The sequence below is a fragment of the Meleagris gallopavo genome, chromosome 1, assembly GCF_905368555.1.
Source record: "Meleagris gallopavo chromosome 1, MGAL_WU_HG_1.1, whole genome shotgun sequence".
Lineage (NCBI taxonomy): Eukaryota > Metazoa > Chordata > Aves > Galliformes > Phasianidae > Meleagris > Meleagris gallopavo.
Window position 1 is genome coordinate 83079362 of NC_139404.1, and position 27413 is coordinate 83106774.

Consider the following 27413-nt stretch of genomic DNA (forward strand, 5'->3'; position numbering starts at 1 on the left):
TGATAGTTACAATATATGGCTGTGCATCTGGGAGCTTCTTCTTATCTTCAAAATATTAGTAAAAAGGATACTAACAGGCAACTAACCAAGGAAATTATGATGCTTGGACTGCATCTTTGAAAAGGATGTTTTGAGTGATGCATGGTTATAATTTTCCGGATTGTATTCAGATGTCAGAACTGGCAGTTGTTTCCCCAGCCAGCAGGTGTTCAAGCTGATAGATGAGATGATAATAAGAACCAGCAGAAGACTATATGAGGAATTCTATATAGCACAATGCTCATGCTTGACTACATGCAGAGTCATTAGGCAGTGAAAGTTTTATTTAATCCCCAGACTGATAATAACAGAGACTGAATTCAGTTACTGAAGGCATCTGTTTTTGGTTCCTTTCAGCGTCTGCAGAAAGTCAGTACAGAGATTTATATGAATGCTCCTTTAGTCCTTATTAAAATAAAAGACTTTTCCAGTGTGATTTCTATATTTACCCATGCCTGTTCCCTGTGAGCATCCCTGTAAGGGCCACCGAGACAATCCCTCTCAGTGAATTGACTCAATTGTCTCTCTTCAAGCTAAAGTGAAGAAAAAGGGAGCAATAATACATGAGCTCTGTCCATGAAAAGGCTTGCAGCATGGATGTGGGTGCTGGAGGAAAACTTACAATTCAGTGTATTTTTAACCAGAGTCAAGCTGCATCTAGGCTTTCAAAACCTTCTGTATTATAGTTCACAGAGAAATCTGATGGGACAGTTTAGAAAGAATCAACGTAGTATTTCAATACAAATTTGGCGGGGCAACCATGAAAGAAGGACAGAAAAATAAACAAAAGAAGAGCTTGTTTTTTAGGATGTCTCTGTTTTTAGACTTATAGAAAAGATACAGGAGTTGTTCTAAACTGCTGGATGGTCCTTCCAACAGACCTGTGCTGCTATCCTGACACGTACACACTCACTTAAAACATACATTGCTGAAATTTCTTCCAGGACAATATTAAGCTGAAAAGGTGGGTGATCCAAAGAAAATGTGCCTGCTGTCCAAAATGCCTGTTGCTCCCTCACTTCAAATATTGACATTCGTCTGGGTGCTTCTCATTGTTTAGGTTGTCCACAGACCAATTTAACCGAGGCTACACTGCCAAGAAATAGGACTTGTCTCAGTAGAAAATTTCATAATCATTACCACTCTTTAGTGCACGCTTTGTCTCATTTCAGTTTTTTTAATTGTTGTCAATGTAACTTGAAAATTGATGTACACTTTTGCCTGCATGTCACCACACTGTACTGGTCTGCCTTCTCAGTAACAATAAATACACAATTTTTTCTTCATTTGTATTCACTTAATGTATGCATTACTAAGTGAATAATGTTCAAAGATCTGATCACTGCTATATTACTTTAGGTTTTTAGTTCACTGTTGTGTGCTTGGTGTCAGAGAAAGCCATTAAGAGATAGGTATCACACATGGTTACAGATGTATAGTCAAACAGAAAGTGGATTTCATTCTAGGAAAATGTTTTTTTCACTTTAATTTCCACTCTTAGAATTGTTAAAAGACCTTGGGAGAAAGCAAATTCACAAAAAGATTTGTTGATTTTAAAGCATGCCTTCTTATGCCGTCATTATGGTATTGCAAATTTTACTTTGTAGTTATTTCATAATTTACTTTATAATTCCTAAAGTTCTGTTGTTATTTCAAGGGGCAGCTTAGTGGCATAAGAGAATAGGGATAGCAACAGAAAATATGATTAGATGCTGGAGAAAAAATGTGCAGTGAAGATCAAACACTGGAACAAGTTGCCCAAAGAAGTATTAAAATCTCCATCCTTGGAAGTATTCTAGATTTGGCTGGATATGATTCTGAGGAACCTGCTCTAACTTCAAAGACCGATGTGCTTTTAGCGGGGACTTGGATTAGATGACCTCCAGAGGTCGTTTCCAGTCTAAATCATGCTCAAATTCTGAGAATATTCTGCTCTTCTGTCAATAGTTTGCAATGAAAATACTAGTGTACAAAGGCTTATAGAATGTGAAATTTTTAAGGCTAGCAATAAGATTAGTGAAATTTGCGCTTGGAATATCCTTTGCAGTAACATTAAGTATTTCACCAAATTACCAAAGACTGAATTCACTACCATTGGCACCACAAATGTCACAGCTGTCAACCCCTGGCTAATGGGCCTAACTTCTTTTATTTCTGCTGAAAATAAAGCATTGGCCTCTGCTTTCCATTGTAGCTTTGCTGGCACTTTGCTAGTTAAAAAATAGCCTGGATGGAAGTCCTAGTGAATGATTCATTCCATCTCCTGGCGAAGGAAGAATTTTCTCTACTACATGCTGCTAGTTCTTTTCCTCATCCCATTCTAAGTCTCCCAAATGACAAAGTTTACTCTACTGTATTTGTCAGTCTAATTGTTGACTTCATGAGGATGCGCTCTCTCTGTTGTTTTTCCCTAATGCCAATCTAAGTTTTCTCCTAATATCTCTTTCCTGTTACTCCTATTTCTATCTCACATATTATATTAATATTCTTGTCTCACTCTTTGGTGTTTAAATTTAATCCACTGGTAGATTGTATCATGAACTATGGTTCACCTCATTCTTTTAGCAGCTTATATGTGATCGCGCTTATTTTCCTCTGAGTATTGCTCTCAGAAATGCAGCCATTTCTTGCATCTCTGAAGTCTTCGGTGTTTGGAACTGAACGGAACTTTCCAAGCCTTTGCCTAGAAGAATTTAGGTTATTGTTCCCTTGCTCCCTGTGATGAGATATTTCTGAATAAACAGAGCAGAAGTGCATTTAACTTTCTTTTACTGATCTTATATTACAGCACAGCTGTAGAAATTTGTCAGCCACTGTCACTGTCGGGGCTCTTCCAGCATTCCAGGCTCCCCGTGGAATATTCCCACAGTGTAGGTGTGTTATGGGATGTCCAGAATGATTCTTTCTGATAAGTTGTTAAAATTACTGGGTTCACATTTCTCATTGGAAAAACAGAAATAGAGGATAAATGTAGTGAAATGTTTTGTATGTACTGAAACCAGCCAAACCATGGGGTGTGCCACCGGCATAGCTTTCCTTTCAATGTGTTAAGATATTAATAGATGCTACCTGCATGCAGTATGAAACATAAACTATGGAGAGATTTTCATGCAGCTCTTAACTCATATCAAGTGCTGTAAGATCATGTAGATAGACATGGGATACAATGAGAAATACAATGAGAAATTAAGTATGTTGAGCAAACAAGCTGGAAAAGGGAGAAGAGAACCAAACTCAGTGATAGAAGGGAGGAGGATGGAGCAGGCTGGAGAAATGGTAATTCCCCAGTGTAAATACCCCATATAGCTCTCCAACTTAATATTCACTTGATAACCTAACAGCTATCCTAATTCTCATTCCCTCTCCTCTTGCCTCTCTTCTGTCCTCTCTATACCTGTGTCCAAACCTGAGGAGGCCTGAAAGTGTGTCAGTGTGTGTGTGCACAGACTGTGTGGCCAAAAAGACCATTTGTACCTGCTTATCTTTTAGGTATGTTAGTCATTCAGTGCTACCAGGAATATGTTTTTGTTTAGCTAGAAAAAGAACATGTTCTATTTCACATTGAACTTCCCCTGAGGGAAAAGTGAACAAACGTTTAAATTGCAAGAAGAAAAATTTCACTAATTCAAAATAATCTGATGGATCTCTAAACTCACAACAGAAGCATGGGAGGTTTGCCCACCAGTGTGAAGATGTGAGTCTGAATCATTGCAGAGGAAGGCCAGTGTGCCAGCAAAGCTCTCCCTTTGCTACATCAGGACAAGTCAGGGGCCCTGTATTAACTAACAATTCATCTGTCTCCAGCAGTAATTCCCTCCACAGGCAAAAGAACTGCGCATCTACATTTCTACTTCAGTTGTGGTAGGACACACAGACAGTCTTCCACACAGATAAATATTCAGCCCATTCCCTGGGGGCTGTTACCACACAACGTCTGACCTGCAGTGTCTGTCATTTAGAGACCTATATCTGCTTCTGTTTGTTGTGAAACTCAACTGTAGAATATGTTAGATAATGTCTCCTTTATTAAGCCTCTAAATAATAGTTGTCTTGCAGCAGTAACCCAGTCACATCTGTCAAAAGTTTGAGAAAAGCTGTACTCAGTTCAAAACAGTACTTTTATTTCCAACTTTTTAACAGAGACCAGCTTCTAAATATGATATCTTTTTGCTAGTGTTTCTGGAAGTCAACCTTTCTGACTGTTTTTCTTTGGCATCTACTATTCCAACAAAGAATGACCTTAATCATTTTATAAAGAGTTAGTTGTTTTTTTCATTTCATAGTTATGAGTAGAGCAGTGTTTAAGAGTTGGTCAATGTTTCCAATATATTCCAGTTTGCCCAACTACAGTTAAAAGAATAATGGATTTTTGTATTTGGGCATTTCTTTGGAACACCATAGATTTTCCCTTTAGCTTGTCTGTGGACTCTGCCCTGTCTTTTGTTTTCCAGCAAGGCTTGCACTGTCTTTTGTCTTGTACCTGTTGAATATTGTCAGCTGCTGTGTAATTCAGACACATAATACTTAAGTATTAAGTGAAAATCTACTGATGTCTTACCTGGATCTCACCCTAATATCCTTGTGATACAGAAAGAGGCATCCTAGTTACTGAAATAAATGGGAATGAACCCATGTTTGTGGAATTGTGATCTGAAAGTACTCACTAGGGGTTGTTTTTAATTATAAATTAAATGTAAATGTAAATAATTGTGATAATTTTGTCAAAAAGAAAAGATCCAGAGATATCAATCTGATCAAAGCAAGATTTTCCCATAGGATGTTAGTTGTGTTTGTGGGTTCTTTTGTTGTTGTTTTTTGTTGTTGTTGTTGTTGTTGTTGTTTTGCCATCTTCGTCCTCTTTCCAAAGCAAGGTGAAATATCTGCAATTCATTGTTGCAGAACCACAATGCTCAACTTCTTCCTAAAGGCGGGGATGCCAGGAGTGGCAGCAGGACTAGATCCCTCTAGCCAGGGCCCATCCTTCTGCTCCTTGCCAGAGAGCAGGATAGGCCAGAGGGCAGCCCCGGTCTAGGGCACTGGGCACCATGTAATGACAAGGCAGGTACAGGGCCAAGCTAGGAATATGAGCCAGTGAGTCAGGGTCAGAATCAGGGCTGGTGAGGGTAAGCAGAACCAGACACAGCCAGCCCTCACCAACCGTGTCCTTTGTGATGAGGTCCCAGGTCTAGGTCCATGGCCCTGTAGATGGGTCAGCCCTGCTTGATCCCTTCCCACAGTCATCAAAGATCAAGGCCAATCCTCACCAGTGTCACCTCTAAGTCCACTCTGTGCCACAGAAGCCACACATACAGGACAAAGGACGCTGTCATGAGCCTTACTTTTCTATTTTATTTTTTTAAAATATATTTAAGAACCAGTATTTTTGTTCTGGTGGAGACCATTTATAAGTATTCATAGACAGTCTAAAGTCTAAAACCATCTTGATGGTTTCTCCTCAGTGTTTTTCCCACAGTGCTTTTCCATGTAGTACCAAGAGATATGAGATGGAGGGACTGCTGTCTTAGAGATAGGTAGTATTGCATATTCCATAGATCTTTTTAAAATAAAAGTTATCTGAGAGGTCAGAGGGAGAGGATGAATTCTGCTGAGTAATGTGGTCAGGTTGAAGGATAAACATTGTTCGATATTGACTACAAGGATGATACTAAGATTCTACTTTACTATAGTGCAGTGATCTCAGCCTAGCTCATTGAATACAGCAGGCCATTTTCCCCTCTCATTCCCTGCTCTGAATTCCCAATCAGAGGTTGTCTTGGATAAAACCAGTAAGATCAGTGCTAGGGTCTTCAGTTTCCTGTCATCAAAATGACATCCTTTGGAGCTGGGAAGCCCTACCTAGTTTTAGTCTCATTAGTGCAACAGAAAGGATAACCAGAAGCCTGTATAATGATGAAACAGGGATTTTACACAGAGATATTGAACTTGAAAAGATTGTGAACATTTGTGACATTAGAAACTTACTGCTTATTGCAGCACCTGGCTCTTTGATGAGTTAAACATCTACCATTACAGTTGCCTCAAATATTTCAGCAGAGATCAGGTCCTAAAATACAACAAAAACTCAGCTGTATTGTCGCATTCTGCCTCTGTTCTGTCTTTAGAAATGAGCCGGCTTGTTCCTTGTTGAATTTTATTTTCTTTCCATTGAAAGCTTTTCCACTGTGAATTTAGATGATTAGTTTAAAATTGTCTCTTTTGCCCAGCAGTGATCTGTTGTGCGAAGTCTGGTTTTGACATGATGAGAAATATCTCTCTTTCTGGAACACCAGATGTATCTGACCCTTTCTTACCTAATCCACTATTTTTTTTTTTTAGCAAAATGGGAGGTCAGGAGGGGAGAGAGGGCAGAGGGAAGGGGTAGAAAGAGAAAAGGAAACCATTCAGGCTTTTGCATTGTGTTTTCAGTATAGAAGGGGGCCAGGAAAGCTTAACTCCTGAAGTTTGTCAAAAGTGTAATTAAAGAAAACAGTGAAAAAATTAATTATATTGCATCATTCTAGAGATAAAGAGGCTCTGTATTGCAGCAGTATGCCATTCTCATGGACCCAAGGGTAGTGTTATTTATTAGAAAAAATATATAAATCTATTTCTTATTTGGAACCTTTTATGAACTGATCTCTGAATGTTTCACAAGATGAGTCTCTCATCTCCATTTTACAGATGGCATAGCTGAGATACTGACTGTAAACTGCATGCAAAGGAACACCGCGGGCACAAGCAGTAGGCAGAATTTGAGACTTGTGAGCAGAGAAAAGGAATCCATGCTGCCCCTTTGAGTACACTGACATTATCAGGTAAGAGTACCAAATGATGGACTAGATTCTGGAGAGCCACTCTTCTCTCCCTTGAGAAAGCCACAGTTCTACTGCTGGTTTCAGGAGGACCTGAATTTTAGACCACTCTTTCATGTAGTTATACCTATGAAGACACTGTAAGTAAGCACATGTGGTTACATCTTTACAGCTGAAAGTCCTTTCTAAATTCCACTTTAAGGTGAAATAGCTGCTCTACAGACTTTCAGAGTATCCATACTTAGAAACAATACACCAGGTCTATTGTATCAGCAACTTATGGTCTTTTTACAGTTATAGTTTTTCCTGTGTACATAATCAGTCAATATTTGGCCCACGCAGTTGCTGTTCTGCCTCCAAAAAGGCAGATGGTTAACTTCAGAGTGCCTTGAGTTTTTCTTGAGGCTTCAGAGTAGCCTGAGCCTTCATTAATACAGGGAGTCCAGAGCCTCAGTGGACTACTGACCATCAGTTTTAAAAATACGAGATAGAGGAAGAACATCAAAGCTCTGAAACATCTCTCCTGTCTACAATATCCAACATATCCCTTCCTCTGTCTCCATTTTTTCACTGTCATTTGAACAGTTGCAGAATTCTTTTCAGCCTTAAAAGATGGTTGTGGATTTTTTTTGTTGTTTTCTTTTTTACCTTTCTAATGACATTTTGCATTTTGGAGCTAATTATATATGGAGAGAAAAATGGCTGTATCAGATTGGATTGAGCCATACTCTAGCTAGCCCAGGATCCTGCACCCAAAAAGTGACCAAAACCAGATGCTTAGTGAAGAGCATCAGGATGGGGCAAGCTTTCACTTAATACGTTGCCAGCATAGTCATATTTTCCAAGCAATCTATAATACAGAAACTATCTGCAGCAGGGATGGTTATGTGTTTTAAGTTCTGTCAGGGAAAGGGGAACATCGGGAGAGAAGACATTGAGTCTAGGCCTTACATGATTAGTACATTCATTTGTTTGATGCTGCATTGCTTTCTATTTATTTCACGGATTTCTTTCTGCAGTTCATGTAATTTATGAATTATTTTTCAGAAAGTCCATTCTTACTACTTGGACGCTAGAGAGAATTTTTATTACAGCATGAAGAATTTTTCTAATCTGATGTCACCTAGCTCAGAAGTATTTTCCCTTTTGCCATGTCTGCCTGCTAGCATTGTTTCCAAAAGATGCTGAAATCATATTCTGCCTGTTTCATGTTTAAATCTTTAAAAACATCTCTTGAAAAAAAACCAAACACTTAGTTCCTAACAGTAAACAAACACCTTCCCTTTGTTGTAATTGTTCAGGTTTTATTTTAGGAAAACATGACATGTTTTGCTAATGGTGTACTATTGTCTGGCATACCATATGGGTTCCTCCTTTTTTTTTTTTTCCTTTTAAAGAAGATCTGCAGCTGTTTCTCCAAGTAGCTGAGCAACTAACCTACAAAAATTGGGACAGTATGTTGAAGTACATAATGTGCTATTTAATTAACTTCCTAACATACTGTCCAAAACCAGAGTCTAGTTGTAGCAGAAAAAAGTATGTCTCCTATCTAAACAGTCTCAGTAGACAAGTGGCATTTCTTGAAGGAAAACCTTCATTCAGTATACAAGCATAGGAGTAACATACATTACAAATTTAATCTCAGAACGAAGTGGAAATGTATAATCTAGAAGTTACGATTTTGATTCTCAGCAAGTTAATTTATTGTGATTTTGGATAATTTCACACACAGTTTTAAGTCTTATGTGCTCCAACAGATTACTTAGATTGGACCAACAATAAAAATCTCACTTCACTTACTTAGAGAACTTACTGAACAAGGACCAATCCTACAAAAAAATCATATTGATTTCATTTGATCCAGTTGACTCTCAGAAAGTACTCTCATTTGTAAGGTGAGACACATCTGTAAGTCTTGAAGGATTAAAGTCTTCCCCAGAAGTCTTGTCTCAGGCTTTAGTCCACGTGCAAAATGCACATGTAACTTCCTCTTTAGTTTGCTTTGTGAAAATTTCTTTCGTGTGTCCACACAGTGAGCGTCATTTACAGTGCAATTTGAATTCTTGTATATTTCTTTGTTGCACTTCCCGAGACACATGGCCCAGGATGTGAGAAGTAAAAATGTCTGTGTCGGTATGCCTTAACACCTCAGGGCAGCAAGAGGTGCTGAAGCATCCTCTGGTATTAATAAAAGGCTTTGGTTTTCTGCCTTACTGTGCTTTGTACAACCCTTACTCTGTAGCAGTACAGTGAAACAGAGTGTAGCAGGCCCACCACATGCAAATGTGACAAATCTCATGCTTCCAGTGTGAGACATTTGTCCCTGTTTCCCACTCTCCTGCCTCAGCTACTGCAGCTCCTAGAGGATACCATTTTCCCTGCCACAAGGACCCTCCCAGGCTGCCCAGCCATTTGGCTCTATAGGAAGGAGTTACAGACTTCTTGCTGCTTACCATTTAGGAAGACAAATGCCCTGCCAGAAGCTGAAAATGTTAAAAACACAAATACGATTATTCTTTCTGTACTCCTTCGAGTGCTTTGATTTCAGAAAGACTGTTTTCATAACAACTTTCTAAATATTACTCATTACCTTCCTGGCTGCTTTGCATGTTGTTTTTCTTTTTGCTTAAGATGTATTGCTTACACTGGGAGAAGCTGTGTGGCCCCGTTTGACTAGTTTGTGAGAACAAGGACATATGGCAGGAGTTAGCACATCCAACATCCAATTTGCCACCCATGTATGGCCTTCGGCAAGTTGTCTCTTAGCACAACACGTCAGTTCCCCTATGCATTTGTGAAAGGAGTAGAGACAGTAATATCTTCCCTATGATAATATTCTGAATGTCTCTTAAAGATTGTATTGAGCATGGGGTGCCCAGTGCTTCTCAAGAACTAAGTACTTGTGAGCGCTACTGGCAGAAAGTTGGACCCTGACCTCATGCAACATCCTCACCTTACCATGACAATTGTCTGTGCATACTCCAGCAGACACAACCCCCTCTGTTTTGTAAGTGGATATAGTCAGAAAAATGTATCATAGAGAAGAGATTGTAAAGGGAACAAGGAGTAAGCTGGAGCTGAGGCAAATGTTGGCCTACATCTCACCAACATCATTCTCCCTAGAGGAAATCAAAGAAACATGAGCTTTGCAGACACCGGCCTCTTAGTTTAAATGCCTTCTGTGGTAAGTTTGATTCCAGCTGTTGTTGGATACCTGTGCTTGGATTTCACATAATTTTTCCAATGGAATAATTCTGTAAGTATAATATTAGAAATGTTTGTTATTTTTCTTGGAAGACTTTTTTTAATAATAAAACTAGAAGTTTTCTAACCGTAACATAACTACAGTTCTTCTATACAGTCCTGCTATTTATTTTTTTTTAACTGAAATTACCTTGAAATGTGAAGGCCGCGATGGGGAGCTGGTCGATGTTTGGCAGGTTCTGCCAAGGAAACCTCTTGAACACAACAGGTTTTTAACCTGAAGAACAATGTTTTCCATTATCCCAAAGCTCAAGTGACTCGTAGAAATAAGCAGGTCATTTTATACATAGAGAAGTAGTGTGCGAGAATTACCGAGTTCACCACCTTCTTTTTTATCTCTATCAAACAGACGTGTTCCTCACTTCAGTTGTAAATTGTTCTGAAACACTCAGATAGACATTACTACTAACTAATGGTTGTTGAGTACATTTAACTTTTGCCAGCCAGCTCAAGGATGGCTTTGAGATTTGGGTTACAGCTGAATTATTTTCCAAAAGAACAGAAAGACAGACATTCCGCAGAAGTATAGCTTGCAGTCTGTGAATTTTTATTAAAACATGTAACCTCACTGAAAATGGAAGCCTGGTATTTCTACTTGAAACTGAAGAAGGTATGACTGTATGAATAGGTGCATTTTTTGATGGGTTATTCCCTTCAAACGTGATTATCAGAAAAACAGTTTAAGGGAACAATTTCTGTTGTTGCATGTTATTCATGTAAAGCAATGTGTTATTATTGGTTTTATTAAACATTGATCAGGAGGATCAACCAGGGAGCCAGGGAAATCTCTGTGATAGCTTTCCTACGGGCTGTTTGCTCAGGTGTAGGAAAGGCAGCACTGATGTTTCAAAAACACAGTTCCCTAACTATTTTGGAAAGAACTGGAAAAACAATAGTTACATCAGGTCCCTCTGCTCACGAAGCTTATTCTTCTGTGAAAGCACCTGTATTTAGAATCCACTCTGTATTGTCTCAGTCGTCAAGCCAGGAGAATTATTACTGGCAACGTTTTCAAACCTTAGATGCCTAGATTTAAGCATCTAAATATGTGGTTTGATTTCTGAAGTATCAAACGCACACAGGCATACACACACGTTTTATTGGAATCAGCTGGAGAAGCTTGGTCATAAGCTTTTTTGAAAATCAGGCCACTTATTTAACTGTCTAAGTATGGATTTATGAGCCTAGCTTCAGACACACCCAAGTCTAGTCAGGGCCTCACATAGATACAAGTGTATTATCACAGCTCTGCACAGTGCAGACTAATTTTCAAGTCTCCTTCCAGCATCACACTTCTTAAAATTAGGCTTGATGAAAATAAAATTGAGCTAATTATTTCCATATATTAAAACCAAGGATTATTATTGTTTCATTTCTGGAAGGGAAAGGATTTTAACCTTCCTCTGCAGTAATTGGAACCTAAATATTTCAGCCCGACTGCAAGCTACTGAGAATCAGAAAATGAGACTCACTCATTGCCCGGTTTTCTATTTTTCTTTTGAATATCACAGCGCTTACTGAATTTCATGGGACAGCTTATGACTGTTGCTTATAAAGAGCAAAAGGATTGCCAGACAGCCACCGATGTGCTGTGAGAGCATTGTACATGCTGCTTCCTACTCATGGCTTCAAACAAAAATGTGATCTTACCTCAGGCGCGTTAAAATGGAGCACTGAAACTCATTTTTCTAAAATCTTCCTGTGAAAGCTGATGTCAGAAAGGTGCAGTGCTGCTGCTAAACATCTAAGCACATGTTTGTCTGCAGCGCCAGTCCATAGAAGCCTAGGAGGGCAGAGCTTTCTCAGTGCCACAAACAGAGGATTACTTTTGGGCCTCCTTTTGTGTCATAACATCTTGGTCGTAACACTTGTGTCAGGGAAGTTTAGAAAGCTAGTTAAATCACTGAACATTTCTGACAGTGCTTCCATCCCAGTTGATAGCACAGAACTGACAAAATTGACCTGAAGAAAGAATTCTTGGACTTCTGCTCTTTTTTTCGCTTTTGAGTTGGTTGGTTTTTGTTCTGTTTTGTTTTGTTTTTTTCTTACTTTGAGGCTTTTTTCCTTCAATTTGGCTCACAGCAGCTGGAAATTCTGTTCCCCCAGTATTGCTGTGAAGAATTTCCTTTACTAGTGACTTGACTTTGCCCTCCCCCCAACTGCAAACTGAATTTTATTTCTTTTTCTCCCTCTGTGCAAGGAGCTGTTCTCAAAAATGAGCACATTTCAGAGGTGGTCCAGAAAGCATATATCCAGAAATAGATTTGCCTGTTTTCATTTAGCCAGTTATTTTATGGTTTAGTTTATTCTCTCAGGTAGCCTCTGACTGTCTTTGATGCTTTTGTTTCTTTGCAATAGGATATCATTAGAAGGCTGGAGAAAAACAAAACAGCTCACTGGGAGGTAAGAGCACTCAACCGTGCAAAATCTAACATTGTTTCAATTCGTAACATTATCTTTTAGAAAACAATTTCTGAAACATTGCTTCTGAGCTGGAAAATACAGGCTAAAAAGATCTGAGCGCTGAAAATAAGAGCTAAAATACAAACCAAAGAAAGATTTCTGGTGGCTGAGTCCACAGAGAAATACATTTAAGTGAATGTCAGCAGTGTTCATGGGCAAACTCCTAGAAATATCCTTAGTTGCTCTATAGAAGAGTCTGGGTTCTGTCAATTCCTTTTGTTGTTGTTGTTGTTGTTGTTGTTGTTTTAAATATTCCCAGAAAGACACATTCAGTACAGAAATTCTACTGATAGCAATTTTGCTCCACATCAGGACGAGTTTCCCTATTTCCATTATATATCTCTAATCTTTCTCATGTCTTTGTGATACTCTAATGCAGTATCTTGCTTTGTGAGGTATACTCCTTACTAACCTCCATAAACAAGGAGTTACAGACGAAGTGGAGACTGATTATTAATCACTTAAGTCTCTGAAAAGTAATAGCAGAGGAAACTAAATTTAGCCTTGAAAATAATAGCAAATAAAAGGAGGAGCAGTTCCAAGTGAAGAGTGAAGTGTGCTTGTCAAAACCACAAAGGAAAACTGGGAAAACACTTTCTTCAGACACACAGTAACAAAATCTTCAGCAAAAAAGCTGTGGGACAATCCCCATTCACTTCAAAAGGAATAGTTCCAGGGCCTGTCTTTCTGGACAAAACATCACAACAGTCTCGAAAGGTCCTTTTCACAAGTTGATAAATTGTTCTTGTCTCACAGACCTTAATAGACTTGGAAGCAAATGTTGAGTGAGCAAGTTGCAATATAGAACAAATGGACCAGGACACAGGCAGTTACAAGTACTGTTAGGTGCCTGGCTGCTGGATAATGGTGGCTTATTTCTTCTAAGTGCATAAATCCCTTAGTCTCCTACCATGTTTCTCTTCCCTCATTTTTCCCGGCATTAATTCACTCTCCATTCAGTGTCATCACTCCGTTCCTTTCTTACAGTTGTTGTGTCTTGATTACAAGTATGCCTTCTGCTTAGCTTTTAGCTTACTATGCTGGAGGCCTTCAGGAAGGTAAGGTGGCCTGTACAGGAGCAAAGAAGTGAACTTGAGAGATAAGCAGAGTGATGGTGCTTCTGAAAGAGTAAGGGAAGCCAAGGGTGATACCATCAGACAGAAGGATGGGTAAATGCAGAGTGTAAAAGTCAAATGTATTTTCTTTTGTCACCCACGCAAACAATTAACATATCAGTATAAGGTTACTTCTGGTACTTTCCATCACATAAACAGGCTGTCTCACAGTCTGGGAATGATCTGGGAATCATCTGAAAAGTAGATCATTTTGAAATAATTGTGCCAACTCTGGACAGTGAAGCATTAAGAAAATGCAGATTTGTGAGGAAGGAAGGGTTTAGAGCTAGTAACACTCTAAAATGATATTAAATAATGACAAAAAAATGCATAGGAGTTGGAGAGTGTGTGAGAAGATGAGATGTAAGAAGGGCCATTTGAGGTGAGAAAGAAATCAGCATCTGGAGTGGTAAAATGAGCGAAGTATATTGCTATCTTAACTTGTAGCAGGATTTTCAGTTCCTGGCTATCTTCATTAAAGATCCCATTAAAGTAAAAGTAAGTTCACATCAGATGTTGCTGATGGCAGGTAGGGGGTTACTCAGGCATATGTACTGCAGGTCACATGAACAGAAGGACAGGAGCTTTGTTGTTGTTGTTCTCTTGTTGATTGTTGTTCAGAAAGTTTCAAAACGGAAAGATTTCACGAGTTCAATGATGCATGTAACTTTTATTATATAGAGATTATTGCGTGCACACACGTATGGATTGTGTGAAGAGGTCTGGGACTAATGCTGGAACTAAGGATTTGGGGGGTCAAAAGTTGGTTACATGTTGATATGCTCATTACTGGGAGAAGTAGATTTGATGGCAGAAGCCTCACTTATGAGCATTCTGGATTTGGTACAAACACAAATCAAAAAGCAAAAACAAGCAAAAAAACCTTCTCTACGAAGCCTTAAAGCTTTGTTTCTTGTCCAGGTGTGATAGAGACATTATTAGAAAACATTAAAAGTTAAATGAGTTAAATCCTATTCCTTATAGGCTTTTTCATAGCCAGAGGGACCTTGTGTAGAGTGTTAACATAAATTTTAACCTGTTTCATTTCCACCATATACTGGAAGATGGCTTACGCCATCATTAAAAAATGAGGCACATCAATCTGCTTCTACGTATACAATATAACACTTTGCTTTTATTTCTCTGACCTCATCTAATCTGCCTTGAATCCTCTATGACACATTACAGCATTGACAACTTTTTGTCCATTGTCTTCTGAAAGATACATTTTACCAAAGTTTCGTATTTAGTTGGATAATTTTTATTTAAATTTTGAATGCAAATGTTGGTGAATTGAATTCTTTTCTTATAAACGTGAAGAAAATTAGAAAACTGTAAATTAAACTTTGTATAACAATAGACTAAGTGTGCCTTTAATAATATTATTTCTTTGATCATGAACCATCTCATGTGGATCACACTAAAACTTCTGGATTCTTTTTAATATTCGTTTGTTTCCCCAAAGAACTGCTCTTCTTCAGAGGCTTTAACTATACAGTGCTTAGGCTTTCTCAGAAGTCATCATATAAATTGTAAGTTTCCCACCGATCACTGTAATAGGAGCAACTTAAATAACTCATAAATTGCAATGTCTCACAGTTTCTCTCCACCTTTGCCAAATTCAGAGTGGGTCTGCCACTGCTCCCATACTTCTATCAGCTACTCTGGGCTGATGTCATCCTGTGACAGTGTAGAGAGGAAGGGATGTTCTCCCTTCCATGATGTAGCCTAGCATGGTAGGGTTGAAGTGTGGTTTGTTTATGCCTCTTTTAGCACTAAAGCTTCGTCTGCCCTCGGTTGTAATTCAGCAAGGGGATTTTTCCTGCTTTGTTTCCATGAACTGGAGCGCTTCAAGGATAAAAGTCTTGCTTGGGAAAAATGATAGTAATCTTCAGCATAGAAATTGCAGCAGATTCAATGCAATAATCAGGTATGGAGCACCCCAGCCAAAATATGGCTACTTGTCATACAAAAAGATGCCTTACTAGAAGAATACTTAGTAGTTTTGATTCTGTATGAGAATGTGAAGTTATTGCCTGTGAAATGACAGTCACTGCCTGTCTGAAAAACAGAAAATCCATATGCTTCAGTTTCAGACTATATATACAATTCTTTTTTTCAAAAATTTTAATGCACACTTTTGATAGTGTTTTGTCAGCTATTAGTCCTGTAGATACAAGATTTTATCCTGACCCACCAAAGTCAAAGTCTAAAGGACATTTGTTTAAAGATAGGGCCTTGGCACCAATGAATCACATCTTACACGGGGTTTTGAAATAGCACAAAAATAGTCTTTACAAGACAAATATGCTTCTGCACCCACTGCTTCTTACTCAGCCTCTCCTGCAGTGCAGCCTTATGTCGTCCCTACAAGTACTTCTTCCTAGAGTTCCTTTTGTGGAAATTGTTGTGTGCTTCACAGGTGTCAGGCAAAAGACCCCAAAGCCCCTTCTTCTTTGACTTAGCATTATTTATAGAAGCACGTGACCATGAAAAGAATTTGTCCTTATTGAGAGATGATCAGGCATAGTAGTAAATTACATTTGAGCTACACTGCACTCCATAAAGCCAGTGGAGTTGCATCAGTGAAACTTAGAAATGAATGTTCATTTATCATTATAGCATGGAATGTCTCCAGTCATTGTTTTCATCTGCTGCTGCCTCTGAGCCACCAGCTCCTTCTGCTTGAAAATGTTTAAGTCCTTTGTTTTCTTCACCACGTAAACTGTATCTAATGGGCAACACATTTTCCCTTAGGTACTTAATATTGATTAGGTAAATGAATTTAAGTTTTAGAACTGTGAAAATTTGGAAGCATCTGCAGGCATTGAATAAAGTTTGTTTTCACTTCCACAGTCTGCTAACAGCTGGAATCCTCAGCCTGAAAAGCTTTCTTTGTTTCCCAGGTTTCCATTACACATTTTTGTACCACACATGCAAACAATCCAGGCCTGTGAAGGAGGGACAATTCTTATTTTATGAAAAACTTTTGCCATTTTCCATTCCTTTTCAGACCTCTACTTGTCCTATAAATGTTGTTAAAAACATTCCTATTTTTCCCTCTGCAGTAATATTTTTAATACAGACGCTAGGTGAAAGTTTGGTTTTGCACCAAATTTAATCCTGCCATACACAATTAACTTCAGCAAGGTTTCTCTACATTCCTATGAAGCCAGGACACACATTCAAAATTCGGTAATAAACTTAGCTGTTCCTGTCTTCTGCAGAAGCTATAGAACAAGTAGAGCATGTATTAACAGTGGACCTGCTATTGGTTATGTCAGTAGCATTGGTGAATTTTGCATGTTCATTTTTACTTGTATAAACACAAAGTATGTCAGAGTGAAGATCTATAGATTGTACTCTGGCATCTTTTATTAAGCATCATTCTTGCTTTGGTGTGTGAACTTCACCAGTATCCCTCTAACTTCTGATGATTTGGTCCTATCAAAGACTGGTCTTTAATAGCATGTTGAGTATGTTGTTAGTCTATGAAATTCTTCTGTAATTAAACAGTTACATAGGTAATTCTTGCTTTTGAATACTCATCAGCAGTCTGACCCAGAATAGTTGGAATAATGGCAATGTTCTGACCTGTCCAATCAATGTCTGTCTTATTTCATCCATGGCAATAGAATCATTTAGAACATGTAGTATCTAGTGTAGGAATCCTCAAGTATAGATACAGATGTCTAGGAAACTGAATTATCCCTACTTCCTAGAGGTACAGGATATTATTTTCAAACCTGGCTCTAAAATCGAAAGATTGAATTACAATATGTAGATGTTCTTTGCAATTCTACTCTCATAAAAAAAGAGAGGAACCCTTTTTGAGGGCAAGATGAATGTACTCTGCTCTGCAGGACATTGACCTAACTATCTCCTAATTTTGGAAACTGTGTCCTCAAAATATTTTTTAATATACTGATGAAAAGATTATGGTACTCAAGATGTTTTGACTAAAATGCAGGGTACCTTGGATTCAAAGAGCTGTTTTTGGTGACTGTAGTAGATGGGACTTCAAAAGACCTGACACAAATGCAAATAGACCTCTTTATGTCATTTATCTATACCATACTTCCAATGAGATATTGAGTAACTAAGGTAATTAATGTCAAATTTTTGAAATGACACCTCCAGAATGAAAATTAGAATAGCATATACTAATGTCCAAACTCACTGAAAGACAGATTTTCTAGAGTATTACATCTGTATCCACTGAAGGCCAAAGTTAATGAGGACTGGGTCTTGAGGTTTGTTTTTTTTTTTTTTTATCATCATGGAAGTAATTTGTGATGGAACACATTTCCAATAAACCATCACCTTTCAATTTGCATAAAGTGCTTAATGGCACTGACTGTAAAATAAGTTCAAACACAGGTTTTAAAATCAAAGCTATTTGATTATTAATAAATTAATGTTTGTTGTTTTTTTTTTAACACTACATTTATCCTTCCCTTTCTGGAAGGATGCTTTCTGGAGTATGAGTCACCTTTTTTCACAGTGACATTTTCAAAAGTAATCCTGTGTTCACTTAGCCTATGAAGTAATCGCCCTGATTATTTTCATCCATTTAATTCCTGTAACTTTCTCCTCTTACTTAAATCCTTTTGTCCCCTCTACCTCTTTACATTGATACTATTTTTTCTTGGTCATAAACAGAGATGCAGCATCTATGGATTTTATTTTATTCCAGTCAAGGCAAAAAGAGTACAGGAGCTCAAATAAATTAAAACTCCAAATAATATTGGTTATAAGAGAGTGCCAAAGCATCTTGGCAATGACATTTGTAAGCCAGAGCCAAAGAACCAGAAACTGATGTCTAGTCAGAGATGTCAAATGCAATTCTTGCTGCCAATGTCTGGCAAGAAAAATCTGCTCAATAGATGCTTTGCCTCATATGACCCAGTTGGCACTCAGAGCAGGGATATCTAATCATCAGAATGTAATGCAGATAAATTATAAGGAAAGCATGTGGTACTTCCTATACATCCTCTTTCTTGAATACTATAATTCCCTGTATTTTAAAACACTAGGTGTTTGTATTTTAACGCTAGGTGTTTATTCGTAACAGTACTGTCAGATGTTGTAGGAACCTCAGTCTTCTAAAAACAATGAAATGCTTGGGATTTGAATCATTGCTGGCAGCGGATGCTAGCCCAGTGGATTCAAGAGAGCTTCTGCTCTTCTTCACTGACACTGTATCTCTTTGACATCATTTTAAAAAGGGAGGGAAATTGTGAAGTCCTTGCATTTCTGTGAAAAAAGTAACCTTTCCCTTTGGTGTTCCCATTTCCAAACAAAACATTTCTTTTGTGGTTTGTTATCTTCTGAAATTCCACAAACTCTTTGGAAGAGCTTTATTTCCCCAAAGCCACAAGTACCTGTGCAAGGAAGCAGTTTAGTTTGCAGATCTATCTGGGACATGTTTGTGTAGCATTATTTCTCTGAGAGAGAAGGCCAGGGAAGGATATTTGCTCACCATTTGTCAGCAGAGATAAGGCTGATCATTCTTGTGATAGCTAGCTAATGGATGAGTGCCACTGTTGTGTTTTAATGGATGTTTGCAAAGATAGTGTAGCCTCTCTGTCACGACCTGGTAATTGTGTCCTCTTGATCCAGAGGCAGTGCTGAATATTGCCATCCTGTCTGAGGATGGCTTTTCTGGCCACAGGGAACATGGTGAGAAAAGAGAGCTAGAATACAGTCTACTGCTCTATCACTTTTGCCATAGAAAAGCAATGGATAGAATGGCAGTTTAGATATGCAGAACACTCAAAGTACAACATAAGCTGCAACTGTGTATATTTCATTAACCAACATAGGCACACAAAGAAAGAGATCCATGGCTGCCTTGTTATATCCCAACACTTCATTGACCCAGGAAACTTCCTCCATTGCCCCTGTCTAAGGGCAACTCTGAAGTTGAGGCTAAGCAATCAAAAACATATAGTGAATTGTTCAGTGTTAGTTGAAGGGTCAGAACACATGATTTCTGTCAAATATATGAAGCACAGCTAGCAACATTTTGGATCTTATTCCAGAAAGTAGGGCAATTGTGTGCCAGATTTTGGTGGCTTACTGAAACTATTATTGCTCAGTCCAGAAAAAAATAGCTTTAATAGGCCTTCACCTCTACTGACAGTGATAGAAAAGATTATAGCAAGAACAGCAGCAAGATTATCTCATTAGTGGCTAAGTGGCAGTAACAGGAACTTGTATCTCCAAACTTTCACACCAGCAGTGAAGTGATGTCTTTGAAACTATGCCTTAAATGGCCTAATAAGTTAAAAAAGGTACTTAAAAGATATTATTTCCCATAGGCTACACAGAAGCTATTCCTTGTACAGTCATGTTCATGAATCATCACGTTGGCAACCACATATTCCACAAATAAAATAAAATAAAATAAATATCTGACAGTAAACTAAGCCCCATCTTCATTTCTTACTCCTGAATGCATCAAGATAATGCACTCAATTACCTTGACAGCTTGATCCCAGTAAGACCAATCAGATTGCAGTTGGCAATCCGATGCAGATATCAGCACATCTCTCTTGACCTCTTTGGCGAAAGAAGTGAAGTTCAGAGAGAAATTCCTCAACCTGGCAAGCAACAAGACAAGCCGGTTGGAATTTATGTCTCTTTTCCATATAATAATGTGAATACACCTGAATTCCCCACTGGTGTTCCAAGACACCTCTGCAAAGCCAAGAAAACAAGAAAAGCTTGCCCCAAATGAACCAGAACTCAAGTTTGACCAGTTAACACTAACTGGCAAAACATCAGTCAACATCAAGTTGCTTAGTGCTTGCAGTGGTCAGCAGGGCGCTATTCAGGAGGTCATTTTTTTGTGATGCTCAAATCATGTTTTGCTTTGGTATCAGCAACTTCTGTGGTCATCAGGCAAGCTGGACTAGTCTACATGAGGGCTGCTCAACATGTTTGGTGCAGCTGGCTGGGGATGTGCCATTTTACAAAACAATTTATTTTCAGCACTGCTTGCAGCGTTCATACCTGACTGGCTTACTGACTGATTGTGCAACTCCCAGATAGCAAAGACACCATTTTTAGTTTATAAACTCTGATAAATAAACTATCCCCTGGGGTTTGGCAGGACTTACTAGCTGCCTGAGATCTGCTTTAACTTTCTCCGTTTGGCCTAAACTCTATGATACTGGATGCCCAAAAGTTACACAACTAAAAGCCATCTTTAACCACTCAGAAGAGCAGACTTATTTTAGAGACTCTGGAAACTACAATTCCTGTGGGAGCATATGGAACAGTTGCCATGAAAATCAGGCCATTGTCATAAATGAGTGCTTTAGGCACACATGTCTGGGAAAAAAAAAAAGACCAGTAAATTAAACAGTATCACTGGTGAATGACCCACTGGTGAATGGCACTCTTTTAAGCAGCTTGGAGATAGCTGTTTGGATTTCATTCATTAAGAAGTTCGTGCAACTATCCTTGCCATCTTCTGTTTAAGGAACGTTATGGAACAACAGCAAAAACTGCTTTTTTTGGTGTGGATTTTGTTCTTTGAATGCATTTTTTATGAAGAACGTGTTTGGCTATTAGTTGCAATTTCATCTCAGCAGCCTCTTTGATGACATGAATTTTTGAAACAGATGCCTGTGACTTATTCCAGGGTTAAGCTGTGCCTCCAAGACAAAGCTATGACTGCCTGTTGCAAAGGTCACTGAAATTACTTCAGTAGTTTCATTTTAGCTCCCTGAGTGAGACCCCTTGGTTATAGCATTTGGTCACATTCTTTTGCTTCAGAAGAGACTTTTCCATACAGGCAGAGGATATTTTTCTAACAGTGTAGCCCTGACTAGATTTCTTTTATTTTCAGAGGCATTATAATTAATCATATGCATGGTTACATATTGATCTGCCTGCCAAAAACCAAAATACAGCAACAAGTGAACATCATTAGCCAAATTGTTACAAGCCAGAGAGATCTCCTAGTTTGCAGCCATCTCTCATCAAGAGATGTACATCTCCATTCAGCACCTAAGTAAACTTACATGAGGAGAGCAGCTGAATTCCTTGCTTGAAGTCTTTCAGAGTTGGTGTTCAACTCAAAATTTATCAGGGCAATATTCTTATGTTTCTTGCTCTATCGTGTGGTTTAATGTTTTGTATCCTTCTGGATATAGTAAGAATAATGTAACATCCTGATCTTTACTTCACTGCTGTGAAACAGGTAAGATCTGGTACCCCTTTTACAGGTAATACCCTCTACCTCCCATGAGGTGCTTTTCAGTTGTAGTTTTAGAGGAACACTAAAAAAAAACCAAATTATTTCATATCTCCCTGTTTTTGAGAAGAAATTGAGTACAGATCAAATGCATAATGCTCTTTTTTCAGCCCTAAAGTGAGATTTAAATGTAGCTTATGTGCTAAGTCCATGAGTGGAATCCTACTTTGTGAAGCACTCACATCCTCCAGCTTTGATAGAAAGAGCCTCCCAAGAGCTATGTTTCTGCATATGCTCAGGACAATTTTTGTTCCAACAAGGCTCATTCACCCCTAAAACTGCTAATCAAGAGTTTAAACAGATGTCTCCAGTATGTCCTACCGCAGCTTTCTGCTACTACACAGGTATCAATTCAGGTATCATCTCTGAGCTGGTTTTAGTAAAGTGTATATATTTCATGTCAAGTCAGTTCGTAGTGTCAATAACACCACTGCAGGAGCCTTAACAGATCTCCAGAGTTTGTCAGTGGTTTGTGTAGTTTATCTGGAATTCCTGAAAAAACATGTCTCTCTTCTACTCATAGTTGGTGCCCACACATCATTTTTGGCTAAAGCAAAATATCTGGGTCTCTGAAGATATATCTAATTAGCTTCCCACCAGATATTACTTTCCGTAGAGTAATGATCCTACTGATTTATCTGTCCTTATACAAGGCAAGAGCTTACTGGGAGCTAGAAACCAGACCATTTGTACCAGAGAAGGTATGGATAGAATACACTTGGAAGACACTGAGCATACAAATGTAGAGATATGGAAAGATCTGGGAAGCATGATGAATTGTGTCAGTTCTTTGGTAGTTGGGAATTAGGGGTTAGAAAAGAAATGCAAGCGTTATACTCTAATTCCCTATAACAGGCAATAAATAAAGTGTTCAAGTTATCCTGTATTTCTTAAGTATGGTTATCAATTAGCTACAGCTATAAATTAAAGACTCTGGAAATTTGAAAATCGCTCAATTTATTTAAAGAATGAGTGGAAAATATTTTATACCTAGCACCTACTGTTGAATTCCCCTGCTTTTCAATGGTTGTTCCATTATGTTCCCCAATTTTAATAGAAGTGAAGGGGATTAGACACAAAATATTGTCAAATGCCCAAGGTAAATAAACTGAAAAAAAAAAAAAAAAGAGAAAGATATGTAATTTTCTGTAAGAGCAAAGGGAATATTGAATGAACAATAGTAAACACTGAAGGCATTCTACAAAAAAGTAAAAAAGGCAGAACGGAGTCCCTTTAGAAACAAATGTCCAAGATGTCCACTGCATCCCAATGAGGGGAATCTTTTTGTGTTGCTTCAACATAGAATATAGAGTGTGAATCAGTCTTGATTTATGCAGTAGATTAATTACACATTTGCGACATGAATCAGATATCTCAGGTTCTGTACTGAGAAAAATCACCTTTATTAGCCCCATATGAATGCTCAGTGCCAAGACCACCCAGTGACATGGCTTTACTTTGAAGGATGGAGGAAACTGTGTAGCTTTAAATTCTCGTGCAAGTGCTGATTCTCAAATTCCTAAATAATAAAATGGGAAGATGGAAAGTCATAGTACGTTACAGTAAAAACATTGCACCTGAGAAGAGAAGAAATCACTCATGAGGTTCCCTTCTGGATTTCCCTGTGCTTCTGTGTGATGTCCCCAAATAGAAACAGAAAAGCTCTTATCTTAAAGGCAATTATAACACTTTTTCCAGACCAGGACATCATGTAGGTGGTTTAGAAGTTGCATCACTGAATTCATTCTGTTGTTCTGGAAGGGAGAAACCTAAAATGGGGAAAGAAGGCCAGTACCATGTTAAACTACTTAAGAGATCAAACAAAATCAAACTGCAGCCAGCAATGTTTGGATTTTTCCTTTGGCTCCCAGAGCAAGCTGTAAATCATCCAGCAAATGTGCTCTCTACATGGGGGTCAGACAAAAAGCCATCTGCCTATACAGGGCAGCCACTTCAGACTTAGCTTTAATTAATTAAATAAATAATGAGTTGTTTAGAATGTGCTGCCAAGTTCCTAAGAAATGCCCAGAAGTACATAGTCTGATATATCAGGTCTCTGCCTCATCCTGGGCCGGTGGATTCATGTTCTCCACAGAGCCTTCAGCATTAGATGTGACAGAAAATGCAGAAACACAAGAGAAGAGCACTCTCCTGAGGCTGATTGGCTTTGTTCTGACAAGTCTCACTTTTTTACTCCCACTGTGACTGCCTTGAGAAGGAGTGAGAGCTTCTTACTCCTTTGCTGGTTTGCGTTTAACCCATGGTGTCAAAAATCAGGTTTGCTCCAGCTCTTTGTGATGACAATTGTCTATTTGCAAGAAAGGAGATAGGATTCACAGTTCTGTGGTGAGTGCCAAGCCTTCCAAGCACACTTCCACTGAATTCAGTCCCAGTGGAAAAGCCAGAAAAGCAGGAGGTGGTGAAACTTCCCTGGAGAGGGCAGCAGCATGGAAGTATGTGGCATAGAGGGGGGTAGTAGAAAGTTGTACTGACATTTTTCCTGCCATGCACTTTTCCTGTCAGTATCAAAAATGTACACTTAAATCCGTTTCTCTGTATTTATCAATCTCCAAACCTATCAAAATGGCAGTGTTTGTTAGTAGTGACTGACTTCACGAAATCAGCTGTTCTGAGACACATCCAAAGAGTAATTTCATAGATGTGAGGAAAATTATTTTCACCTTAATGTACCTGGAGGTCTACTGAGTGTGGGGCTGATTTTTGACAGAGTAAAGCAGACAAATATAAGGGAGCCCTGTAATGCGCTCACAGTGAATGCTGAGCTCTACAGCTACCTGCACTCATGACATTTTCAGTGTTTCAATATGGTCAGTCATGGCAGCAATCTGCAAAATTCATGTAAATGACTTCTCATTTTTCTCTGAATGTGCTATCTACCAACCTCACTTTACTGAAAAGAATTTAGTTTGGAGCCAGCTTGAATATTTTGCTAATATGCTGGCTACCTGCCTTCACTCAGAGTTGTTTTTTTTTTCCCCTAGGCATAGAAAAATTCAGCTGTTTGCTTAAAAATGAAGAAGTCATGACACCTAGTGGTGGGTTAAACAACACGGACTTCAGTTTCCTAAAGAACTCGCTGTTTTCCATCATCATGTTGTTCTCATTCATATTGCAGTGTGAGAGATGTGGGCATTACCCTCATGAATCTGAACATCCAGGCAGCCACTCTTCTTTTACAGTCCAACGCAATGCCCGTGTTTTGTTGCATATGACTCCCGCTCCTCTCCACAGAAGGCCATGTTCAATAAGGCCCAGCATGCAGTCAGTTCCTGGTCATGTTCCTCACTGAACATGACATTTTGAATGGCTATTTATACTGAAATCAACTAAGTGCTTTGACTTTAGAGGAAAAGGGAGCATGGTAGAGTCTTGGCATAAAACCAAATGGGAATTTCAGTCTTTTTTCTGTTGTTAAGAACATATTAATCAAGTCTGTTTTTAGAAAGTGACTCAAGACTGTATTGTATGGCATGCAGCAAATTCCTGGCAGGCAGCTAAATCTGACTCAGTTGCTGGCAAATTCTTTTGCTTTTGAAGACTACTTAGACTCTGCCTTGGTCAGCAGCAGTCAAAAAGCTCATACTGGCTGTGATACCATGACAAGAAGTTGCACTGAAAAGCAGTAAACCAGTCTAGACATGTGCAAAAAAAAAAAAAAACAACAACCAAAACTATAGGTTCTTTCCAAACAGTGGCAAGCCTTGGAGATTTTTATTTTTTTAGAGAAGCAGAACAGTGTTGAGTTCTGCTGATGGTAACTAGGCTGCAGTCACCAAGTGTAAAGCTTTCTTGGCTTATTGAGCCTGCTGGTTGGGGACCAGCCATTTTTTTATCACAAGAATTAGTTTCAGTGCAAGAGATTTCAAGTCAAAACAAAACATCACAGTATGCTGTTTGGGAATCTGGGTGCATGCTTCTTTGCATCTGTAAGATCTGTTAGCAGTGCAGCCTTCCAGTTTCATGTCCATATTTGTGCATGCTATATCAAGCATACTTTCCATTGCCTTCAGCATGACAAACTTGTTTCCCCTCATCTTTCAGAACAGATGCATGATAGAGTTGCATGTTGTAGCCAACAAATGGAAAATAAATTACTTGAATATACATGATTTTCTTCATCTAAAGATTTATTTTACCACGTTCACATGTATTTAGTACCTGTAACTTCCCCAGTCTGCTGTCTTGGGTATAATTAACACTTCTGCCACCAGAGTGTCTGGATATAAGTGAATGTAAAAACATCAGTTCTTTCCAAAATGTTCCAGTTTCCATCCTTTGAATCGTTAGCCTGTGACCTATGCTGTGCCAATATTAATAACCATTGCTCATGACTTTCAAACAACCCAAACTATTTAAAAATTAATTTTGTTTACAGTACTTTCTAGAGGAAGTATTTTGTAGAAGTGAATAACTCAAACTGACTAGTGGCTACCCACAAAATACGACTATCCAGTAAAAATTGAATCATTTAGAATTAGCTGGCAAGGACTGGATGTATTGTTGGAGAAAACATCAGGTGGAGATCAGATCCAACAACTGTAAGTCCTGGGTCCTTCTTCCACTGAATCACATGTTTGCCATGCTGCTGTGACATACTTATGCCTAACTGCAGTGGCTTAAGCAGATCACACTCTTTACTTCTTCACAGCTGTGAGGCTGAGGTTAAGTGTCTTTTTCAACTGTTACTGCTAGAAACACTTGCAATTATAAGTCGCAACCCGTAGGTTTATGCTTTACCCTGTCTTTTTCTCTGTGGAGACGGTCATCAACTTATTCATGGCAGGCTTGTCTGAGGGTGATGTGAGCCCAGGGTTGGTGGTACTTCAGTCTTTGCTGACAGTTATGCCACTGCCATTGCTGAAGAGAAACAAAATGAAATGGAAAAGAAATACTGATTTTCACAGCCCTATAACATGAAATATGTAATGCAGTCCTGGACAGAAAAACTGCAACATGTGGCAAAACAAAAAGGTAGGTCCTGCTAAATGCTTGGAGGCCAGTTATTCCATTTTGTATTTGCCGTTGTTAGTATAGGCTTCAAACAGCCTCTGAACAGTCACAAACAGAAGGAAACATCTCCTTGTCTCTGTCTAAGAGAAGTAGCTTGACAGCTTTATAAAGGGAGGAAACTTGCACACGACTTAGTATGGCTGTTCTACCTTGTGAGATGAAGGTTTTGGAATGCTAAATGGAAGTGACTTTGGGCTGTAGATCCAGCAACAATGAGGTGTTTGGTCATCGTTATGCAGGGAGGAGCGTGTGCTACATTCCCCTATTGACAGAACACAACAAGGGTTGTGAAGTATAAAGTAGATGTCAAAGGCAATACTGAAGTGGCACTGTCTAGGCACTAAGAACCATTTTGTGCGGGATTTTGAATACTCAGCTGGGATGTGCTTTTTTGAACTAGACTCTGTATTGAGTGCAGAGGTG

General features: G+C 38.7%; 1 long non-coding RNA gene across 1 annotated transcript in view; it reads left to right on the forward strand.

Annotated features, from left to right (window-relative positions):
- LOC146545469 (uncharacterized) overlaps positions 1-27413 on the forward strand; it is a 171905-nt gene that overhangs the window by 137343 nt on the left and 7149 nt on the right. The window contains exons 4-5 of the long non-coding RNA XR_014887016.1: positions 6721-6854; positions 12474-12518. This is a non-coding gene — a long non-coding RNA (uncharacterized LOC146545469). The remainder of the gene's footprint in view (positions 1-6720; positions 6855-12473; positions 12519-27413) is intronic.